This window comes from Ruditapes philippinarum, unplaced genomic scaffold (genome assembly GCF_026571515.1).
Source record: "Ruditapes philippinarum isolate M1 unplaced genomic scaffold, ASM2657151v2 ctg6184_1_1_1_1, whole genome shotgun sequence".
Classification (NCBI taxonomy): domain Eukaryota; kingdom Metazoa; phylum Mollusca; class Bivalvia; order Venerida; family Veneridae; genus Ruditapes; species Ruditapes philippinarum.
Window position 1 is genome coordinate 107,424 of NW_026867296.1, and position 6,000 is coordinate 113,423.

Genomic DNA, 6,000 nt, shown 5'->3' on the forward strand with positions numbered 1-6,000 from the left:
TATTTTCTCGCGCATGCGCAATCTGCGTAGGGCAAAAAGAGCATTGTCTTAGTAGAAATATATAGACAATTCCGGGTTAATTTAATGTAAAATTAAAAAAAAATTATATATTAGCTTTTAATAGAATCACAAAAGATACCTTTATAGTTTTGTGGCCAAGATTGTCATAAAAAGGCATGGGAAAGACGATGGTTTAAGAATCCCCCCCCCCCCCTTACGATCACGGACCTGACATTGAGATAATTGTTGTAAAAAATGTGGAAATATATATATTAGCAAATAAAGAAGTCAATTTAATTGTTGTTGAAATCCTGCAAGGTATTTTATAACATATACAATCGAGGTTAATTATTATTCTGAAAATAAGTCGGAACACGTGATAATGCATTTTTAAAATCCAGTTTACCTAATTCTATCCTTTATCAACAACAACAACAACAACAAACTTTTATTCGCTGTAAGGCCTCCGGCCCATGCAAAGAATATATACAATTACAAACATTTTAATAAAGCATAGCATGTGTATGATAATAGGTAATATTTACAATTCTTGTATATATCGTTTTCTTCTTTCAAATGCATAATATAAATACATTGCAACAGATTTTATAAGTTCTTCATTTTTAGTTGACATGATGATATTAAATTTATTAATATTTGGTTGAGTAAAATATTTCAAAGGTATGTATGCTGCACGTAAATCAGAATAATAATTACAGTTTAACAAGAAATGATATTCATCCTCCACAGTATTAGTATCACATAATTTGCATATTCTATTTTCTCTTATTGTATAATTATATCTCCCTTTTTCAATTTCCAGATCATGACTACCAATTCTAAAATTTACATATGTATACCGAAACTTCCTGAGATTAAGAATATCAATACATCTTTCAAATATAAATTCCCTTTTGAAGGTTTTATATAGTTGCAACTTTGAATTTGTATTTAAACTTTCATTCCACTCCTGTAGACTTGTATCTTTTAGTCTAGTTTCAAAATTTCTCAAAAAATAGTTTTCATATTGTACATCTTGGTCATACCACACATAGCTAAAACAGTAGTTTTGTAAACATTTTTTTTACAGATGTAACCCAATTAACATGTCTGTAGTAATCATCATTTAACATCATCTTATAACATTTCTTGACAATTCTATTTTCTGACATTTTTAAAAATTTTAACCAGTATTTTATTGCACTTTTATATGTTTTAATATACATAGGATATCTGGAACAGTCACCTAATACTGCTACATGTGAAGCTTTTTGTTTAGCACATAGAAACCTTTTACATGCATAAGTTTGAACTCGTTCAAGCTCGTCAAATCTTCCTAATCCCCATATTTCAGACACATACAGTAACTGGGGAGAAATTTTACAATCAAATAGTTTAAAAAAAGTGTAACTAGATAGCTGACCGTATCCATATAGTGAGTTCAAAGTAGATATCATTACACGTTTTCCTTTAACACACAGATCATGGACCATACTATTCATAGATATTTGCTGGGTAAACTTTAAACCCACATAACAAAAGCTACTGACAACTTCTAAGTAAATATTTTTGTAAGTCCATTTTTCGTTTCTAGCCAAGACTCCGCCTTTTTTGAAAACAACTATTTTTGTTTTGGTTTCATTTACACTTAACATATACTTATCACAAAATTCTGAAAGCGCATTTAACTGACTTTGTAAACCTTTCACAGTATCGGACATTAAAGCGATGTCGTCTGCAAACATCAATAAAAATACTTGAAAAGTGTCGGGGTGTAATTGAATTCCCTTAATATCATTTTCAGACAAACATCGTTCCAACTCATCTATAAAGAAACAAAATAATATAGGACTGGCTAAGCACCCCTGTTTTAGACCGACAGTACTATGTATATATTCACTTCTTGTGTAATTACATCTAACACATGACTTGACCTTAACATACATACTTTTAAATGCTTTAAACAAGTTACCTTTTAAACCATTTTCTTTTAAAATATTCCACAACAATTGTCTATCTATAGTGTCAAAACACTTTTTAAAATCTACAAAAGCGACATATAATTTACGTCTTTTGTTTCTAAGGATACGATCAATAATTGACTTTAAAATAAATGCATTATCAATAGTTGAATAACCGGCTTTAAACCCTGCCTGGTTTTCAGAAATTTTATGATACAAAAAAAAATTAGCCTATTTACAAGAACACAACAATAAATTTTACTTAAGACATTTTGCCAGGAAATACCCCTGTAGTTTTCTACATTATTAACATCACCCTTTTTATGTATTGTTACAATAATATAGTCGCACCAAGTATCTGGATATTCACCTGAAAGAATATCCTATTGAATAACCTACTAAAACATGTGTAATACACTTAATTCCGTATATAAAAAATTCTGGCGTAATATTATCTGGACAACCTCATCACCTGATAATACAGAATCAACTATATTGTTTTCAACTTCACTTTCAGCTTCTTCTGTCGAAATATCAATATATTCTACATTTCTATCATTTGAAATATTTCGATTAAGTAGACCTTCAAAATATTGTACCCATTCAATTGTACTTATATTATTTACTGTCTTACTATTACGATTTGTTAATCTTTTTAGCTTCGACCAAAACGATTTAGAGTCATTTACACTATTGGTTAGATCTCATTTGTATGAAACTGTTTGCTTTTACTATCGCACATATTCTTATATTGTTTTCTTGTCTGTATATAAAGCTGTAAATTTTCTTCTGTTTTATGACTTCTATATGTTCTTAACTGTTTGTTTTTTATACGTTTTAACTTTAAACAATCTTTATCATACCACCTTGGACTAAATCATTTTTCTACTCTCTTTACAGGTCGCACAAAATTATTGCCCACTTGTTTTAACATATTTGTAAATTTCATCACACAATCATCAATATTATTATTTATATCATCTATATCGCATATAAATTTATGTAGTGTTTCATTACTGAAATACTTTTCCATGTCTTGCTGGAACGACAATTTATTAATGTAGTTCAAATTATATTTGATTTCAGTACATTTAGATTTTGTACAGGTTTCAACCTTGTCACAATAAACATCGATTTCTGTTAGTAAGGGAAAATGGGAAGACTCAGTTCTCTCCTCAACACGAAAATTTTGTGCAAGTTTCATAGCACCTTTTGAAAATAACACATAATCTATAACACTGCGTCCTTGTGATGAAATAAATGTATAATTGCCAATATTCTTGTCATCACCGATTCTTACGTTGATGATATAAAAAGCATACGTTTTGCAGAAGTCGATCAATTGTCTTCCTTGAGAATTTATAAATTTGTCACAAGAACCTCGATTTTCGTCTATCAGGCATTCAAAAATATCACTATATTGTTCAAGTACGGGTATATCAATTTCAGTTTCTATATATTCATTTAAATCACCACAACGTGCATTCATATCACCCATTATAATTGAATTTGTTACATTATATTTAGTACACAACCTTAGTACTACATCTTCTAACAATAAAATACCTTTTAATTCTTTATCAGCATAAAATGGTGAATCGGTCGGTGGCAAATATACAAATAATAAATACAGATGTTCATTCAATTTTACCAAAGATTTATCTATTTGTTGTATGATTCCAATGCAACATGATTCCTCAACACGCGTTATGTATTTTACTAATTCATTTCTACAATAAACTGACATGCCACACATGGCCCGTCCATGTTTCTTTTTCTTTAAAGCAGGTAAAAAATAACAAGTATGTGAGTTTAAAACATGTTTTGCATTTTCATTATGTTCTTCCCAAGTTTCGTTCAAACCAATGATATCAAAAGTTGTCAAATAATTACGAAAATCCTCAAGTTCAAGTTTTTTATCCGATTTGACTGTGATGCCAAACAGAAATTTTTTAAGACACATAAATATATTTAAATAATTTTTCAAACTCTTGAAAAGTTAAGATGAGTGGTGAAATAACACGTACGCATTTTATCCGGTTCCTCGTAACAAATGCACGTCACGTACACTATTTGTCACTTCGCAAAATTAATAAACATTGATGAGATTGGTATCAATAAAAGTAACCGAAATTACGATTTTCATAATTTTAAGTGATAAACTATGTCATGGTACTATAACGTGCCGGTTGAACACAACCGGTCACGTGTCAATTCGTTTGATACTTAAATTACTGTCTTGCCAATCCACTTTCAAAGGAATACCAATTGTGTAATATTATGTAATACATCGGTAATAAAATTTATCTTTAACACCCTGCTGTTTCAGTTTAAAATTACTGATGAAAAAGTCATTTAATGATACATTGAACAGAGGACTTTTGGTCATTTTTGTTAATTAGTCAATAATTAGTCCCGCTAATTTGGTATATCTATTATAATATCAATTCACGTTTTAAGTACTAACCGCTTTAATTCATCCCAAATTTTCTGTTTTCTGGGTATCATAACTATAGTCACGTCTTTTAAAGCCTTTAACTTCGCTAAATGTAGTCTATATTTATTGCGCTTTTGCCCTACGCAGAATGCGCATGCGCAAAATGCAACATCGGTTGCTATGGAAAATCGTACTGTAAAAAAAGGTCTATACGAGATAATTCAGAAAATTTGTCTTTATAGAGGAGTGATCTTGAGTACTGCAATGGACGGGAATTTTACTGACATATAAGAGATAATTAAAACGAAATATAGATGCTTTGCTTCGAAATTCCTTCCCGTAAAGTCATTCTCTTCGTGAATTTCTTAGAGGATTGCCTATGAAGATTACTTTTATTCCCTGCACGATATATACCACACATTTCACATTGTTTCCAGAAAAGTTACTCATTGGACAATTACCCGATCTGCAATTTTCTTCTGTCGCTTTTTGACAATTAGCCTTTAGTACAGTTATATATAGTGATACAGTATTTTTGTACGGAAGTCAAAATATTACTTTGTTTACATTCTGCTATTTCTATGACTAAAACTCGTATTTTATTGCTACTTTCTTCAGATAACAGTATCTATCATGTTCTGAAACCATTATCTAACCGTTATAAAACTCAGATGTTTTCCTGTCTAAAGATGTAAACATTTATTCGTTTCTGAGGCACAATTAATGTGTCTTTAATAACTAAAGAGAGTAGCGCTGAACATTCAGTTGTGTGTTGTAAATGATGTAAATGTAAACAAACCAGTATTTTGACTTTCACACAAAACACCAAATCACTTTATAATTATACCAAGCCATGCAGACCCGGGCCTACAAGTTGGTCAAGAAATTGACATTTTCAAAAGTCCCGAAAAAACAGGCGGGGTTGGGTTGGTAGTGCGCATGGGTTCAATCCGTATGGTCGAATCAAGTGTGTTAAGGCTTATGCAAGATTTACCGTCCTCAGTAAAGTTTGCATGCAATCAAATTCATAGTTTGAAATTATTGTTTGATAATTTTCTTTGAAAATACTTTGGAACGCGCATTTTGCTCTTTTTAATCTGAACCTTTTTTAGCTTAAAAATATAACTTACATTTTTCTCAAGTTTGATTTTCTTGAAATACATGTATTTTGGCTCAGCTAGAGGATGCAACTTTAAAACATGTAGATTTACACCTATGATAGTCATATCCTACTTAAAACAAGTATATTTGGAACGGATCGTCAATAAATCGACTTTTCCAACGCAAAAGCACAAATATACGTATGAACATGGTGGCTATTTGGCCTCACTCACATAGCAAGTTTATTGCAGTAGTATTTTCACAAATAATCTGTTAAAAATTAGAAACATAATTTCTTATATTTTGAATTTTTTGTTCAAAGCGAAAAGGTTCCAAGTGACATTTTGATAGAACAAAAGCATGTTTTTTTTTCTTATTTAATTTAAGATTGAGCAACATTTTGTCATTTCTAATTATTCAGTAAGAGATGGAGTATAAATTGCCAGAATAGGACTGTTTTTGCATTTACTTTTTATTTTGGATTTCATATTTTAGGTGTAG